An 18807-nucleotide genomic window follows, 5' to 3' on the forward strand; every position below is an offset into this window, starting at 1 on the left:
CCCATCGTTGAATCTGAAAGGCTAGCTAAATACACGGGTAAACATAAGGTTGATTTTTTTAATTCAAACTTTTTACCAATGTAACATCAGGTGGTATGTCTTCAGTGATCAGATAATTACCCGATTCTTTCAGGTTTGGGGTTTTTTTAATTAATTTTTATTGGACTATAGTTGCTTCACAATGTTGTGTTAGTTTCTGCTGTACAGCAAAGTGAGTCAGCTATATACATATATCCCCTCTTTTTTTAGATTTCCTTCCCATTTAGGTCACCACAGAGCATTGCGTAGAGTTCCCTGTGCTCTACAGGGTTCTCATTAGTTATCTATTTCACACACAGTAGTGTACATATGTCAATCCCAATCTCCCAATTCATCCCACCCCCCCTTCCCTCCTCGGTATCCATAAGTTTGTTCTCTACATCTGTGTCTCTGTTTCTGCTTTGTAGATAAGTTCATCCGTACCACTTTTCTAGATTCCACATATAAACAATATTATACGATATTTGTTTTTCTCTTTCTGACTTACTTCACTCTGTATGACAGTCTCTAGGTTCAGATTAAATGTTAAACATCCAGAGTTGGTTGACACACTCTTGGAAGTGCAAGGCAGGGTTGACTCATCACTGGAGCCAGGACAAGGCCAAACGGTGGCTCAGGACTGTCATTGAGAGCCTTCTGTCGGTCCTCTCTCACTCAGCTCAGTCACAGTAAGGTATGTGGTTTCTCTGAACATGCCATGCTTCTTTTATTTACTCAAATGCTTCCTTCCCAATGTCAATGTCTGCTCTGAACTTTTCAGGTAGAGTCAGGCCCACCTGTTTGTAAAACAGCTCCTTGGCATAAAGCGAAGAACACATCACATCCAAGAAACTCAGCTTTAAAAATATTATATTAAAGAATTTAACTGCATAGTTCTCCTAGGAACCAGAGTTATTAAAAAGAATTTGGGGTTGCAATCACATGCAAGTCCACTAGTTTTGTTCTCATTTTATTTTTTTGGATCCATATAAATACGCTTTAAAAAAAAAAAAGACCCTAGGGGATATATTGTATATGTAATAAGTGATTCACTTTGCTATATACCTGAAACTAACACAACATTGTAAATCAACTATACTCCAATAAAAATTTTTTAAAAAGGGAATTCCCTGGCAGTCCAGTGATTGGGGCTCTGAGTTTCACTCTTGAGGGCCCAGGTTTGATCCCTGGTTGGAGAACTAGGATCCTGCAGGCTGCGTGGCTTGGCCGAAAAAAAAAAAACCTAAACTAAACTTCCGTATTAACACATCTCACAAAAGTCAAACCCTTAACTTATTCACCTTGTTGCCATTCAAGGACATCCCCAGGTAGCTCTCTTTTAAGAAAAGAGACAGACTACATGGTGAAATCTTGCCAGGGTAAAGATAATGAAGATTTCTTTGTCTAAACACCGTAAGACAAGCCTATAAATACACCTTGTCCAAGTGGAAACCAGGATCGATTTTCCAGCTGATTATTATCTCACATTGGGGTGAGAAGGAAGAGCAGGAAGGAAAATATTTAGAGAACAGCTCTGAGTCCTAGAATTAAACCGCACTAATTGTCCCTGAAAGGGATAATTAACACAAGCAATTAACTGCTGGGGCCTCTGAATTATGTCAACAGCATGGCCATCGAAAAAGGGCATTCTTTGACCTTAAAGGCCTTGTAAATCTATCATACTCCAGCATTTGCCAAAGAGCTCTTCCAAAGCTATCATACTTTAGATATGGTGCGTACTGGAACATGTTTCAGCAAAGGAGAAATGGGTTAGAGATCTCATGGACTGAGTGTAGGATCATGGAACTCTGAAGCCAGAAGGAAGCCTGGAAATCATCTATCAAATTGACAGCATACGGGCCAGATCTGATCTCTAGATCTCTAGAGGTGTTTTGTTTGGCCTGCCCAATATTTTATTTTATTTTATTCTATTCTATTTATTTTATTCTATCTTATCTTATTTTTTATTTTTAGCCATTTTGAATGAATTGCCAATGTTTGCACATCAAAATCTGAATTCCCGGATTCTCTTGAAAACTCAGAAGATCTGGCAACACTGGGCCCTTGTTCTTATGTAACAATTGGCTGGAACTGAGTAGCTCTGGCCTTCGTTGAATGGGCATGTTCTCTCCAGTTCTTTCCACTCCCTGACACAGGACGTAGGTTGACTTGTGTTGAGAGTCTCACCTGTGCTCTCCCCACCTCCCATGCCGGTCTGCTTTGCTCCTCTATGATGCCCGTCTGCCCTGGGTGAACCTTGTGAACATGCTATCCTCGATCTTAAGAACTCAATTTCCTCCTCTGTACAAGCAGCCTGAGGTTTAGAGATGTCTTATTAGGGGAGAGATCAGTCTCAAGAGCCCTTACTGACCCATCCAGCGAATGGCCACCTATTTCCAATCCTGCTCTCAGGCTCAGAAGAGAAAATAGTGGAATTCGTAAATCATTCAGAGTCTGAGAAAAGATGAAAAGATCTAGAGATTTAACAGAGTCATTATAGGCAAAATGAGGGCCAGACACTCAGATGCAAGTTGGTACCATCATTTCCCTTTATCCCACACTCATATCATGCTATGCTGCCAGGCTCTTGTTTCAGCTTATCTTGATTCCACACAACCCACATCCCACAAAGCTCGGTCCAAGTAGTAGTGGTGAAGTTCTGGTGAAGAAATATCTGATGCTATCTACACTGGTGTGTCCTTTTGCTTAGTATGTGTTTTGCATAACTTGCACGTGATTATATAGAATCCAATCTGTCGTCTGAATATACACTTTAGCATGTCGTGTACAAACGAGTAGATGTGCTATATCACTTTCAGAGTAAAAAAAATCAAGACACATGGTATTATATATGGGAGACTGAAACACAAAAAGATCTGGTGCGTTTGGGGGGATCTGCTGGGAATATTGAAAAGAATATATGAGATTGACACTCTTCCAGGGAATCTGGCAGGTCTGGTTGTTGTATTTAAGGCTGCTACACTCACTAATGTTTTTCTCATCTCATATGCCATCTCTTCTCAAAGAGCTTAAGAGTTTCTTTTGAGTGGGGCATAAAAGTACAAGATCATGTAATAGTTTGAAGATGTGTTAAAACATTGAAATATGTACCATCACTGAATGTGTAAAGTAAAATTAATCAGAATGATGGCTAACGTAAAGGATAATGGTGACTATAGTTAACACACTGTATTAAATACTTGAAAGTTGCCAAGAGAGTAGATCTTAAAGGTTCTCATCACACACACGAAAAAACTGTAACTATGTGTGGCGATACATGTTAATTAAACTTACTGTGGTGATCATTTTGCAATATACACATATTTAGAATCATTGTGTTGTACACCTAAAAGTAATATGTTATATGGCAATTGTATCTCAATTAAAAAAATAAACTAAAATAAAATCAGAATGATGGGAATGAGAATGCAAAGAAAAAACAGAGAACCACTTCTCCTACAGGTAGCAGGCCCAACCGCTAACTACTATTAATAACAGTCATCATATATTATGCCCCTGCCCAAAGGATAGGCTCTCGAGACAGACTTCTTGGGTTCAAATCCTGGTCATGCCATTTACTTAGCCGAGTGACCTTATTAAAATTCTCAGATTAAGATAAAAATTATGCCTCCCTAGATAAAATAAGGTATGTGGCTCAGTTGACATACCGTGTTTAATAAAGATGAATAATAATAATTATTATTATTATCTGTAATTGAAACAGTGAACAGAAAATGTCTTTACCCTGCACAGTGGCCCAGGAAAGTGGAGGTGTTTTCCTGTCCAAAGTTTTAATCAAACTAAAATTTGTTATACCATAAGATTACAGATTCGGAGGGAAAATAATTGTTGGATTTGAATAAAGCATTGAAGGCTATTTGAAACACATTATTAATCTTCTACATTTATAGGAAGCAAATACTGTTAAGATTTTATTCATTTACTTCTTTAGGGAAAGCTCACAAAATTGAACTTCAAGGAGTAAACTACAGTTAAGAACGTTAACAATGTTGGTATAAATACAATAATGTTCAATCATATTTTAATTTCTTAGCATGGCTTGTCATGTCCTCCATAATCTAGCCCCATCCAACCTCCCAGCCTTATCTATCTTAAATTCCAGGCTCCAGCCACTCCAAACTGCTCTGCTACCTTGGAACACACCAGGCTTCCAGCAGCCCTCATTTCCACCAAGAAAACCCTCTTCCTTCTTCAAGTGCCAGATCAAATGCTACACCCACCATGCAACTTGTCTCAGTTCTTAACCTTGAATAAACCTCTCCTTTTCTCTGCCATTCAATAGCACACTATTGATGTCACTGCCATATGATTCCATTTGTACTATCTTGTATTATAGATATTTGTAAACATTATCTTTCCCACCAGACTAAACTCTTTGAAAGCACAGGTCATGTGTTCTTTCCTTGAACTCAGTTTTAAGTCACAGTTCAATCTCATTATCTGCAGGGAATATATTGATGTCTGCAAAGGACCTCCCAAAGAAAAGGCCAACTAGCTCAAAATGTATGCATTCTTGCAATCTTTAATTAAAATTAAAGTCACTAGGTGATACTTTCTTGCAAAGCTACCGTTAAACCAGCAAGACATTGTTTCTTTTGTACTTTCCCACTGGCTTTCTATACCCAACTGCATTGTATGAATTAAGTTCAAGAGATAGCTCGCTTCGGAAAAAGACTACAAAACCTAGGGGTTCAAAAGATTGAGGTGAGAAAATAAAGCTTGAAAATCTGACTGCATCTAATTGTCATCCTCTAGCACTAGTTTCATGACCAGGTCCACCCCCAAAGCACCACAATCTGCCCTGATACAGATTCAGACACCCATCACCATCATCTTTTGAGTCGCAGTCAGAAATCAGAAAAGATTTCCTAGTGTCCTGATCTACCTCTGCATATCTTTTGTCCTTTTCTATATTCATCCCACAGACAGGAAGGGTCCTTGTTACCCCTCTTGCCTACTCACAGAAGAGAAGAAACAGAGAAGGACGTTCTTAGGCGGTCAGTGCAGAGTTGCTGCAAAATTGCAGGTTAAGCTATTTTATTATGTCATTTCCACTTCCCAGGGCCTCCTTTAAAAAAAATTTTTTTTTTTCTAGCAATGATATGGGTAACCCTGTTATCTGGATCCACGAGGTATTTAAAAGAAGGTGTAATCCTATAATGAATAATTGGTGCTTTCACTTCAGAATCTTCTCTATCTTCTTCAGTCCTCTGCCTGAACCAGCCAGAACAATTTCTCACAGCTGAAGCCAACTCAAATCTAAGAAACTTAGGACATACCAAATTAACAGGATTTGATGGAACAACTGAAAATCCTACTGAGGGGAGGGGGAGGAACCCACCTGCAATCTGAACTAGAATCCAGGTAATTCAAGATTTAAAAAAAAAGACACCCAAACTAACTGTGACCCAGGAGATTGAGGCAAAAAATATTATAGTAAATAACTTACTATGTAAGTAATATGCGTTTTTAGTGTAAATCTTACCTACAGCTCCGGGATGGATGGCCTTGGGCTAGATTAGACAAGGCATCCTAAGAAACACTGACCTGTTTTTGCTGACCAAGGTTTTAAGTGGTTGTTAGTTCCCTCCAAAGCCTCTGGCAGCTGCTGAAGCTAGAGCAGGTTGCCTAGGGAGAGCCACAGATGGAGCGTGAACCCTAAGTCCTCCCAAGTTCCCGCTCTGTGTCCAGGTGGCCAAGGCGCCCGTGCCTCCTGCGCTCGCCCGAGCTGCGCGCTGCTTTCCTCCCAGCTCAGGAGCCCCCCGCGGGCGCCCCCAACGCGACCCTCCCGGGGACACCTGCGTGCACCAGCGAGGCCTCGCTGCCCTCTGGGAAACCGGGGCTCACCTGGGTCGCTTCCCCCCACCCCCTGCTCTGCCACCAGCAGTCCCAGAAGCTGTCTCGGGAGTCCCGGAGCAGATCTCTTCCCTGAGCCCAATCCGAGGGCACCGTCCTCCCTCCAGGACTCCCTTTCTCCCCTCTTCCAACTCCGTGCCAGATGCCGCCCTCGGAGCCCCGGGAAAGCTGGCCCACCGCGGAGAAAGGGTTGCGGGGGTCATGGGGTGGGCGCAAACGCACCGAGGACGCTCTCCGCCCCCGGCACCCACTCCAAACAAGGAACCGGTTCCGAGCTGCTCGGCCGTGGATGGCAGGGTCGCCTCCTCCTACCGCTCCGAGACGGAGGAGGTACTTCTCGCCTCCGGGAGGCCAGGCAGACGGGCGGCCGCCGACCACTGGCACCCTCCCCGCGAGCTCCAGCCCTTTACCTGGGTACCGGCCTCGGCGGGTCTCCGGGGCGCAGCACAGGGCGCAGTGCCCCGGGCGGGTGGTGCGGGGAGGACCGCGGCCGCCGCTCTCCCCTGCAGCTCCGGGCCTGCCGGGCGGCTATTTATCCGGGGGCCCGGCCCCGGCCCCTGCCGGAGTATTGGGCAATCGGCCCCGCTACGCGCTGCCCCGCGAGCCGCCGCCCTCTGCCCCCGCCGAGCCCCGCGGCGGCGGCGGCGGCGGCGGCGGCCACGTGGAGGGAGGGAGCCGGCCCCTCCTGTGGGCTCCACCTTCTCGTCGTCCTCCTCCTCCTCGGGAAGTTATTCCCTGTGTTTTTCCCCCCCGGCTCTCGTCTTTGCGGGGCACCCCGGCCAGTTTGAACCGGTTGTGACTGAGCGAGTGGGGAAGGAGGAGGCGGAGGAGATGGAGGTGGAAAGGCGGGCGGTAGGGGCGCTGCTCTCGCTCTCGCGGCTCCCGGCCGGGCCGGGCCGGCCAGGCGGAGGGAGGGCATCGCGGGGGCCGCTGCCCGGGCCCGGCTCCGGCCCGGAGGCACCGAGGCCGCGGGAGAGCTGGGCACCGGCGGCCACGGGCCCTCTCGGTGCGCACGCGAGCGCGCCCCCCGGCGCCGCGGCGCCCCGCCGCCCACCGCGTCCCCGCGCCGGCCCGCCCAGGAGAGTGTGTGCAGTTGGAGGGAGCCCGAGTCTGAAGATGAGTGCGAGTCTCCCCGGGTCTCCCAGGTTCCTGGACGGCCGGGCGCCCTCCTGGCCGGAGCTGTATCCCCAGCTGGCAGCGATCCCAGAGAGACAGGCACCAGAACTTTGTGGAGTCGGTGCTCCTGGGCAGTGAGAAGTGAGGATGCCAAGTGCTGCCTTTTGTGACAGCTCTGTGGAAAAGGGGGGCGCCCCTGAAGTGCACACAGTGTGCCGAGGAGGAGAGGCTGCATCTGAGGACGTTTAGTCTGTATGGCAGGTGAGCTCTACTAACAATACACTCACTCCTATCTTTAGCTGAAAGGTAACGAGCGTGAGTGCTGAGATTCCCACAGTCGCTGCGGCAGACTGGGGACAGTCCATAGGTAGGTACCTAGGGCTTAGCAGGTGTGGCAACCCCGTAAAGTCATGTGCACTTTTTGTGTTCCTGTGTATATAGGTCTTTCTGAGAAGGGACACCATATCTTCTACCAGCTTCTCAAAGGGGGCTGGGACCACCCAACACCGAAATGAAAATTTCCTTTAGACACTGAACCTCCCCTAATTCTGACCTAGACAAAGACCCTACACCTTGCAAAGGGTTGGCTTCTCAAGTCCAAATGAAGCTGCATAAGCTTCCTGAGCCGCGGGTTTTCATCTTGCCCACTTCCAGAAGTCTATGTGAGATGAAAGTTCCAAAAAAACCTGTGGACCCTGGCCACACTGGCGAGTGTTCTTACAGGTAGGAAAATAGCAGTTCATCTATTTGTCTCACATCATTCCTTTCCACTCAGTTTACCGACTTTCATTCAGATTATGGGGAAAAGAATGGCCAGTGCTAGTTGATATTATTTTGTTTTGTCCTAAGAGGGAGAAAGATTAGAGGGAAGAAAGTAACAGTAAGAATCAGAGGAAGGTGGTCCCAGAAATAGTTTCTGGAAGGAAAAATGGAGAGGGGATCCAGTGGGGTCTTCTCATCCTCTTCTATTTTTGACCTGGTTTGCGGTTACTCAAGTACGTTCACTTTGTAATAATGCATTGACCTGTACACTGATCATTTGTGTACTTTTCTCTGCTTGTTTTGATAAAAGATATTTTTAGAAAGCTTTTTCTTTGATCCAGATACCCCCTAACCACCAGAGCAAATATCTTCTTGATAGTTGGTCAAACCAATCAATGTATATGAAATTACATTTGGGGGACAGGGAAACCCTGCTTGAAAAATATCTCTGTGTTCACCAGTGGGTTTCTGAAGTTGCCATGTCCCTGTTCTCATCTCCACCGAGTTTTCCCAGATTTCTTATAAAGAGAATGTGTGACCAACATTCCCATGTCTGCTCAGCCAGTCTACGCCTATCAACTGAGAACCGAAAATTAGCTCATTCTGACACCCAGCATGGTTCCAACTTTAGTGTAAGACTGAATTCCGGGGTCAAAAACTCAAAATGGCTGGGGATCCAGACTCAATAATGTCGTGAATGAAGTGGGCAGAATGCAGCCTGGAGAAGGCAGGGAGCCTGGAAGCTGGCTGGCTGCTGGAGGTGGGGGGCAGGCGGGGGAGGCACCCCTTGGCTTAGGAAATTATTGCCTGCCTGGAATGTGAAAATTGCCTCCACCTTCTTGTGAAGGTTTACTGTTCAGTCACACCTCAGCAGAGCATTTAGACAGGCGAGAGAACTCAGAAATCTAGTCCAACCTTGACACTTTACCTATGAATGGAATTTGACCCAGAGGAGCCACGGATGAGTTCCTGATCAACCCCTGCCCCAGGACAGAGCGCGGTGGGGAACAGGTTTTGGCAGAGACAGACTGTGCTCTCTCCTGTGCTTCTCAAAGCAATCTCAAGTGGTTGAGTATTGTTAGCTCCATTTCACAGAGAAGGAAACTGGAGTTGAGGGGGTTGTTAACTTGCTAAATCTCTCAATCGGTAAAGACCAAAATGACCTCTTGACCACCCAGAGGTTTTATTCGCGGTGACGTGAAGATGCAAGATCTGCTTGTGAGGCGAGGGTCAGAGAAGTTCAATACTGCTGGCTCTACAGCTCTGTGCAGCCCCTGCCCTTCTGGGTCTCTCTTGGACCCAGAAGTTGATGCACTTTCAACAAGGTGGAGTGAGAGGAAAAGGTGGGTCATGAAATAAACCGGATTTAAATGAGCCTCTCTTGGGAAGAAAGAGACCTAAGGGAAAGCATTTCAAGAAAAATTGATACAGAGGTGGTACCCTGAAGGAAGGCCCTTGTTTTTTGCCTTGTTATCATTTTGGAGCATTTGTTAAGAAGTCTGTGATTTGTTAAATATTCTAAGGTCCCCCCCCCTTCTTAGACTATCTGCTGCCTCAAGCTTTTAGAGAATAAGACAGAGAAATTAACCTAAAATTGCTCTGCGGTCCTCAGCCCAGCAAGGGAGCCAGAAACATGGAGGACAGAGGCAGGCATTGGTTGGTAGGGGAGGGTTAGGACATTTGCACAGCCCCTGAGACGCTAGACCAGAGCCTGCCCGGCTGACCAGACTTCCCTTCTCGACTTAGTACATCAGGGCAGGTTTCTTCTCTTTTGTACGTCTTGTTCTTCCCATTTATGAATGGCAGCACAGCTACATAGACACTACACTTTGACATAAAAATAACTTAAAAAAATAGACTTTAGAGTTTTTATAGCAGTTAGCTCAGAGACCTGAAGATCATGCTATTAATTTCCCTTTCATTCACTCACCCTCTAACAGATAAAAGATCAGAAAACAGTAGAAGTGGATTAAACCTTCCCCCTCGTGCTTACAGAGCTTTTGTTGAAAAGGACAAATTTTCAAATGTCAAAAATGACCTTAGGGGCTTCCCTGGTGGCGCAGTGGTTGGGAGTCTGCCTGCCAATGCAGGGGACACAGGTTCGAGCCCTGGTCTGGGAGGATCCCACATGCCGCGGAGCAACTAGGCCTGTGAGCCACAATAACTGAGCCTGCGCGTCTGGAGCTTGTGCTCCGCAACAAGACAGGCCGCGATAGTGAGAGGCCTGCGCACCGTGATGAAGAGTGGCCCCCACTTGCCGCAACTAGAGAAAGCCCTCGCACAGAAACGAAGACCCAACACAGCCAAAAATAAATAAATAAATTAATTTAAAAAAAAAAATGACCTTAAAGACACACTATATCATTTTTTTCTTGCAACTCTCCAGAATATTGTTTCATCTTTTCGTTGCCTTTTCTTTCATCATGCTATCTGGCTTAAACGATTTTTAATCTTAGAGGAAGGGGGGAAGAGGGATAAATGCTATTCTTTGAGTGCCTGGTAATTGCCAAGAACTATGCAGTCTCATAACCACAAAGCAATCTCATGTGGTTAAGTATCGTTATCTTCATTTTATAGATGAGGAAACTGGAATTCAGAGAGGTTAAGTTACTTGCTGAGTCACTCAATTGGTAAGTGATGGAGTAAGATTCAGGCCCTGGTCTGGCTAATTGCTAAGCCTGTGCTGTTCCCAGTCTACCTTACAAAAATGAGTCAAGGCTGGTACAAGCTAATGGAGCACTGTCTTCTCACTTGTATTAACTCATCTAAGGCTCACAGTAAACCTAAAAACTAGGTGCTCTTATTATCATCCATGTTCTGCCAGTGATGAAAATGACTAGAGAGAAGTTAAATAATTTAACCCCAATCACACAGTTAATGAGGGGTAGGCTAGGTCCAGATCCAGGCGTCCAGGCTACAGAGAACCATGCTCTGAACCACCACCCTGTCTCATGAAAATGGAAATGAGAAATGTAAAATTACATAGAATGTACGTCTCCTTCTGTGTGCGTATGTGTGTGTGTGTGTGTGGACAGATATACACACTTTCCACTTTACATCCTTCTGACCTGCATTGCATGGTTTCAAGGCCATAACCAAAAACAACCTACGTCTTCACGAATACTGTTTCTGAAACACCCAGTTTATCTCCAGGTGTTGGATTGACAGCATCTGTAATATGCTCATTGTCTGTCTGCACAGCGAAACTATAAACTCCCGAGAGCAGGTACCAGATGTGTCCTGTTCATCACTATTCCCTAGAGCACAGTGGCAGCAAGAATAGAACTTTGCTTAGTGAGCTTTCATTGAATGAAGGAATGAAGAAATGAATGATCAAACAAAGGAATGAATGCATGCTCCAACTGTCAGTAATATATATATATTTTTTTTGTTTGTTTGTTTTTTGGCTGCACCGCACAGCATGTGGGATCTTAGTTCCCGGACCAGGGATCGAACCCATGCCCCATGCATTGGAAGGCAGAGCCTTAACCACTGGACCACCCGGAAGTCCCTCTGAGTAATATTTTTGCTGCAGTAGATCACTGAAATTCTTCAGTTGCCTTACTCAGCCAAGCTCTATTCTATTCTAAGTAGTTACAATCATCTCATTGAATCCCATAGAGCAACTACTACTTTTTACTCATCTTATAGATGGGGAATTAAGACCCCCCTGAGGTTAAGTGAGCTGCCCAAAGTTGGGGCACCAAAGCGGCAGAGAGAGGAGGTAAGCACAGGCAGTGTGAGCCTAGCACGCCCACTGGTAAGGCCAGGCTGTGTGGCCCGTCACTGTGCTCGTTCACAGCTCTAGCCCAGGATCAAGCGCAGTGCTTGACACACAGTAGACCCTCCGTAAACGCATTGAAGGAGAGAAGGAGGAAATTCCCTCACGTGTCCAGGACAGTTTAAGGCCATTTCCCACATCTGAATTCACTCATGGCATCGTGTATCTTACAAATTCAACGTGTATGATCTATGATGTAATCACACTAGATAATAGATGACCACGGAAGGGTTTACTTCCAAAGGTAGGCTGCCCAGTTCAAATGTACCAGTGGTTCCTGTTTCTTCTTGTGAAAATACAGGTGCAATTGATAAATTTATTTTTAAATGATCATAACACCATTGAATCGAATCTTTTATGAAGCAGTGCCAATTTTTTAAATGTGCCTCTGCCTCAGTGTCTGACTTACGTGCATTAGATAACAAAGTTTCAGACAGCTCCAAACCATATTTCAGGTCAACATGGCAAGTTTTGGCCTTCTTGTCTTCTTTATTACATGACATGGGAGGAAAAAGCATGACCTCTACTCCATGTTCAGGGTCTGTTCACTCCAAAATTTGTGGACAGTCCAAATACTTTGCTCCATGGTTTCAGCATGTAAACATTTTTTTGGTCACCTATTCAATATGCTACAACTTTGGTTTGTTGGGTAAAATTTAGAAGATGGTAACTAACCCATGAAACAAAAGTTATAAGGAAAAAATGTAAAGTCAAACATGTTCCATAAGAACATTTGAATACAGATGGAAATTGATGAATTGATGAATGAATTTCCCCCATCCACCTCCCCACCAGGGCTGTGCTCACGCAGAAAGGTATGCTCACCCTATCCCTACCACCCACCACAGTGTAAAGCTTCTTATACTTCCCCATCAAAGTGCTTGGGAGTTACTTCAAACCATAGGCAAAACAACCAGCTGTAGAAGTAAAATGTGTTTGAGATCTTCTGCTTGATTTTAAAGAGGCATGTGAATCCTGCTTTCTCCTCAATAGCCATGTGTATTTTAATATCATCATAATGTTTAATATTAATAACTACCTATTTAATTTATATATTTGTTCAGATTAACAATTTAATATAATAATAGCTCACATTTTTAAGCAATTAATATATGCAGTGTATTGTCAAGGCACAGGCAGGAAACAGAATTTATCCCAGATAGCCAAGAGAAGGAATCTTAAGGGAAAGAATATCTATAATCAGATATTTAATGCAATGTGGACAACATTAAAGGAATAAACAAGAGACACCCATACTAGATGGTGGGAAGTGATTACTGCTCCTGGGCTTTAGGTAACAAAGGGAAGACCTAGTGTCACCAGTGCCTGGAGAGCAGAACCTGCAAAGGAGGGACCACCCAAAGGGAGCAGGAACTGGGAAGAGATATCATTTTATTGCCAGAGACAAAGAGTCAAAGTGACTGTGGAGAGAATACCCCTACCTCTCTCTTTGCTCTCAAATCTCTTGGTGGCAGCTACCATTGGCCAAAGCCAGGCAGAAGCCAGGCACCGAGGGAGCCCAGGAAATGCTGCCCACAAGGGGTCAGCCTCCTGGGCACAAAGCAGGGCAATGAAGGCGGACATCGGATTGGGCTGGGGAAAGTGGCAAAGAGAGAACGACCAGGCACTGTGCTGCATGCTTTGTGTACATGTATATATCCCTGTGAGGGAGGTACCATTTCCCTCATTTCACAGATGAAAAAACAGAGGTACGCAATTTCAACCAAGGCTGTCTGACTCTAGATTCTGTGCTCTTAATCACTACACTATTTAACCAAGCAGTATTAAAAATAATGTCTTAAAATTACTTACCTAGTTTAAAAAAAAAAAAAAACTTCGCTTGTAAAATAAATGCTCAGTGTTTGCCGCATGACTGTGACTTTACCATTGCTGCTTTGATCACTTTGCCTTAATCTCATCAGCAATTTACCTTATGGTGAGTCTCACGCATTTTATGTTGATTCTATGAGCTGCAACTTGCAACCCATTTCTTGAATTCTGGAAATGTGCCTCACTTGTCTATAACATAAATCTCCACGCATGGACTAAAAGCTATACTGTCAATTCTTACTTATTCACTCTTCAAATAATTCTTAATCATTTATGCTGTGTCAGGCATTATATGAAAACAAAGGGTTTTGCAGTCTAGGAGGGAAGATTGTCAGGTGAATAATCACTAGAATGTGCTAAGTACCTCCGTCACTGTACTTGTGCGACCTTAAGAGAACAGAGAGGCGGAAACACTGCTTGGGTTGAGAAGGGGGCATTCCAAGACTGGGGGAAGAGGGTTTGCAAAGTCTTAATGGAGTAAAAGACTCCCAGGCTAGAGAACTACAGTGGATAATTACAAATGATTCAAGGTCAGAGTACTTGTAGGAAGTGGGAGGTAAAGAGGAATAGGGCTTTCGATTGTTAGCAACAGCTCCCATCTCTTGGCAGGACAGCATGAAGGGAGAACCCAGGACTCCGGTCCACTTGGAGATCTAGCTGGCAGGGGCTACAATGCTTCATCAGGAAATGAATGGGCTCTGTCTTATCTTCTCCATCCTTGCAGGGTTTTGTTCAGGATTCAAAGTCCCAAAAGAGAAAGTGTGACTGGCCCGGTTTGGGCAATGTAACCGTCTCACTCAGAGGAAGACAAGGCACTTTGAGAGGACTCTCCAAAAGCAAATTGGGATGTTGACTAGCCTAAACACAATAAATGTCCTCTACAGTGGGTTAGACCCTGTGTCTCTATATGAAGGCGTTCTCCAGGAAGCAAAGAGGCACCACTGAAGGATTCTAAACATTGGATGACGTGGTTGGCTTTGTGTTTCAAAACCATCACTCTTAGAAACCACGTTGGAAGATGGACTGGGAGAGAAAGTGGTCAGAGGCTGATTTAACAGCTGAGGCAAAAATATATATTTGAAAATTTAACACCTAGAGAATTTTGAAATAAGGGGACCAATCTGAGAGATTAAGAAACGCCATGTAACTGATGGGTGTGGGGATTAGTGGAAAGAAAGGTTGGGGATGGATTCCAGGTTTCCCCTAAGAGCTTATAAAGAATTGCTGTAAAATTAAGAGAAGTGTGCCTCCCACTGCAGGATCCTCTAGAATAGTCCAAATTTCAAATATTGAATCTCATTGTTCTAATAAAACATAAAAAAAGTTCCAAGAAACTCCAATTTAAAATATATTTCCAAGATTTCTTTTGCACTTGGATATGGTAGAAAGTTCTTCTGTCTGACTCAAATTTCCTGATTTATGGTTTGGATAATATGATCATAGGTGGGTGAACATATGCAACAGAAACAAAGAGCAAGAAACCTATTCAATACCAGTATAGTGAGTAGTGGTACGTGCAAAGTACATGCCAAAGTTTTACTGGAAAAAGGCTTGTCCTCACCAAGAAGAGTCAGGGTTGATTATTAGGTTAAAGTGACCTTAGAAGGAAGGGGCCACGTCCTTTGGCAACACCAAGCAAACATCAGTCAAACCCCAGATGTACAGCTGGCTCAGACAGAGGCATGCCGACAGCTCTAATATCCACTACCAAATCCATCAGTCTGTATGTAAAGAAAAACTGCTACATTTCTGAATCTAGAGTGGTGTGACCCACAGAGTAAACACTTGGATTGATCACACAGAAGCTGGCATCCACCGAGTGAAAGCTGAATTTACTCTCAACATCATGGACAGCAATAATTGTGGGCATTTCCTTCCATGAACCTGGTCCTCCAGACATCCTTGGAGGCTCAAAGAGGCTGCTTTTGAGTATTTCAGCACTCAGGATACTTTGTGCCCTGATTATTTCTCTTAGTTACACGCGGTCATGCATGTTGTTTTGAGACTGCTGAATTTGAATCAGAGTCTTAGAACTAGTCAAGAGGCCTTGAAGATCAGCAGGTAGGGCCTCACACTTGCTGTAGCATTTAATCTACTAAGTTTTCAGATGAAGAAACAGAGACTCCACGAGGCTGAATAATAAGAGGTGGAGAGAATAGAGGATAAGAGCACACAACCTGAAGCCTGACTAGTGATTAACTCTGTAACCTTGAAGAGGTTCCTTCTCCCTGTGCCTGTTTCCTCATCTGTAAAAGTGGGAGAATGATACCTATCTCATATGGTAGTTGAGAAGATTCAGTGAATTAAACCACATAAAGTGCTCCAAATAGCCTAACATAATAAGTGTCATACAAGTGCTTGTATTCATGAATATACCAAAGAACCCCACTACAACTGGGAATCTGATCCTACCTTTCCTATATACAATTAGAGGAAGAAAATTCTACTCACTGACAAATTTACAATGATTACGAATAGTTGTCATATACAGTATCCTTTAAGGATGTCTCATCAAAACCTGCATCTGAGTTCTTGAAATTCACTCAAGAAGAGCTCCTATAGTGACAAGCAGGTATGATAACCAGCCCAGGAAATCAACAAAGTTCAGTGACACACAAAGTCTGAAAATTAACCTTTTTACCAAGTAGATCTGAATCTCTCCTCAAGGGTTGCCCACACCCCACACCACACCAATATTTCTACAACTTGGGTCCATCTTCTGTCAACTATGGTCTTAATGAACTGAAGGGATGGATTTTGACTTAGATGTCATTCTTGGCAAGGCTGTTAGTTCAACTTTTCTTTGGCTGGCCAAGATTATTTTTCAACAAGTTCTTTAGCCCACAGTGTTACAGTATACCACCAAAGAAATCAAGAAATGAATATTGCTGTGGGTGGGAAAAGGAATACCAAATGGAACTCCTGTCATGCTGATAATTGTAATCTACAACACGTTTGATTCACTAAGTGTGGCAAAAGAGTATATTTTACAAGAAGTTTGCAGCTGATGAATACCAAAGGCCAAAAACTCAATCTGCAAAGAGACTGCTTATGAGCTATGAGAATCATTTGCACTACAAGGTACTCCTCCAACCACACGACTAATAAAGTGAACTTCCTAGAATCGAAAACAGCACAGAAAATATCCAGCACCTTGAACATGCCTGGCTTACAGTAGGTATCCAGTGAAAATTAACTGAATAAATCTAGTTGCCATCAATGAAAAAATATCTCATATTAACTTGGAGCTTTATTATGTGACCTAAGGTACTTGAAAGAAATGTGAGGAATTTCGTATGTAATTAACTCTTTGATATGAAATGGGTATAAGGAGCCCAAAGAATGAGCTCTGATTGCTAGATAGCATAAAATAGAGATTCAAAGAAAACAGATGAAGTTTTAAAACTCAAATCAAGAGGAAGGGAGCAAATATTTTCATCTTTAGCCTTTATTTCATGACCTACTGTTTAACATTTGAAATCCTGAGGATTATCAGGGTGACAAAAATGTTCTTTTTCCTTTAGAGATCAAGAGAAACCTTTTCAAGGATTATAGATGTGGGGCATCTGCTTTGTAAAATAGTCCAGCAGTTCCTCAGAAGTTTAAAGGAAGAGTCACCATATGACCCAATAATCCCACAAGATGGTGTATACCCAAGAGAAATGAAAACATATGCCCTTGCAAAAATTGGTACATGAGTGTTCACAGCAGCATTATTCATAATTGACAAAAATAAAAACAATGCGAATATCCACCTACTGATCAATGGATAAGTAATATGTGGTATATCCATACAATGGAATATTATTTGGCCATAAAGAAGCCAGGCACAAAAGGCTATATATATTGTATGATTCTTTTTTATATGAAATTCCCACATAAAAAGTAGATTAGTATTGCCTAGGGCTGGCAGGAGGGGTGGTTGGGGGCAGGTTAGGTTGAGGGAAAATCGGAAGTAACTGCTCATGGGGATTAATGGGTACGGGGTTTCTTTTTAGGGTGATAAAATTGTTCCAAATTCATTGTGGTAATAGTTGCACAACTCTGTAAATATACTAAAAAAATCATTGAATTGTACATTTCAAATAGATAAATTGTATGGTATATGAACTATATGTCAATAAGGCTGCTGTTAAAATAAGCTACGGCAGATGCAATTTTAGCTCTGCTTACAGTTTTTAAAAAGCTATCCTAAAAACACAACTTTTTCATTCATCTAGTAGAGCCATGAAGCTCCCTAGCATTGTGACAAGTTAGGGGCCAGACATGATCAGCCTGGAATAATCATGGAAAAATTGCAACCCCTGGAGAGAGGATTCCTTGTTTAAAGTAAGTTGTGATGTGCACCATACAAAGGACACAGAACACCAGAGAGTCTCACATTCTCTCTTTATTCTGCCATGAGAAAGTTTCCCTAAACCAGAGAAGTTACATAGAAGCTAACTTTTATCAATCCTACAAAATTAACTCCCCACTTCTTCACTAAGCTGTAGTCACACTGGCCTTCCTAAGGGTTTGCTGAGCTCTACCTACCGCAGTGCCTTTGTACCTGCTGTCCTTCCTGTAGGAAGTCCTCACGTGTCCCCAGATCTCCACCTGGCTGGCTCCTCATCAGTCAAGCCTCTGCTTCATTGTCACCTTCTCAGGAAAAGTTCCTTAGCTCCTCCTAGCTAAAATATTCTTCCCCCACATAAACCCTCCCTCTCATGGCTCCACTTCGCTTTCTGCACAGCATTTGGCACTATCTGAAACTCTCACGTGCTTATCAGTTTGTTGTGCGCCTCCCCCGGCAGAAGGCAAGCTCCCTGAGGATGGTACTGAGCAGCACCCTGTGGGGCTCCTGGGCACAAAAGCCTTTCTGTGTCCCCCATTTCTTGATTACAGGAAATAGGCTTCATTCAGCCTCCATGACCTTCCCTGAGTTCCAACCAGCAGCTTCAAAGAGTTGCTAATCAGGGAAGGGAGGGGATTCGGACAAGGGAGGAGCAGTCAAGAAACAATAGTGCAGCCTTGGGGCAGGGTCCTGGTTCCCCATCAAGGGATACACGTGTAACAATATCTTTGAGCTGTTTTGCAGATACCAAAACCCCACCAGGTGGAAGAAGTTAACGGTCTGCTGCCCACAAGCACGTAGACCCCAGACCGGTTTGAACCAGAAGTTTGATGATGCTGACTCCCAATTACCTCACCACCAACCAATCAGAAGAAAGTCCATGAGCTGACCACGCCCTCCTCTTTGAACCATTACTATAAAACTCCTCACTACCCCCTCCAGGTCAGGACACACAGTTTTGAGGGCATTAGCCTGGTGTGGCCCCCTTTTCCTGGCAAAGCAATAAAGCTCTTCTTTTTACTTCACCCAGAAGTCTGCCTCTGAAAATTTATTCAGTGTCGGGGTACAGAGGCCGGATTCGGCTTCACGG

General features: G+C 44.0%; 1 protein-coding gene and 1 long non-coding RNA gene across 6 annotated transcripts in view; one reads left to right on the plus strand and one right to left on the minus strand.

The window, feature by feature from the left end:
- SLC16A9 (solute carrier family 16 member 9) overlaps window positions 1-6607 on the minus strand; it is a 72003-nt gene extending 65396 nt beyond the window's left edge. For 2 of the 5 annotated variants that reach the window (XM_007170830.2, XM_007170827.2), the window contains exon 1: window positions 6306-6607. The gene's annotated coding sequence lies outside the window, so the exon portion shown is untranslated. The other 3 variants (XM_057531148.1, XM_007170828.3, XM_057531149.1) reach the window with 3 other exon arrangements.
- Window positions 6608-6748: 141 nt separating this feature from the next.
- LOC103012363 (uncharacterized) lies at window positions 6749-18749 on the plus strand. The gene is made up of 2 exons (XR_009005684.1): window positions 6749-7272; window positions 18462-18749. It is a non-coding gene; the product is annotated as an uncharacterized LOC103012363 (long non-coding RNA).
- Window positions 18750-18807: the final 58 nt, after the last annotated feature.

The sequence above is a fragment of the Balaenoptera acutorostrata genome, chromosome 16 (assembly GCF_949987535.1).
Source record: "Balaenoptera acutorostrata chromosome 16, mBalAcu1.1, whole genome shotgun sequence".
Taxonomy (NCBI): Eukaryota; Metazoa; Chordata; class Mammalia; order Artiodactyla; family Balaenopteridae; genus Balaenoptera; species Balaenoptera acutorostrata.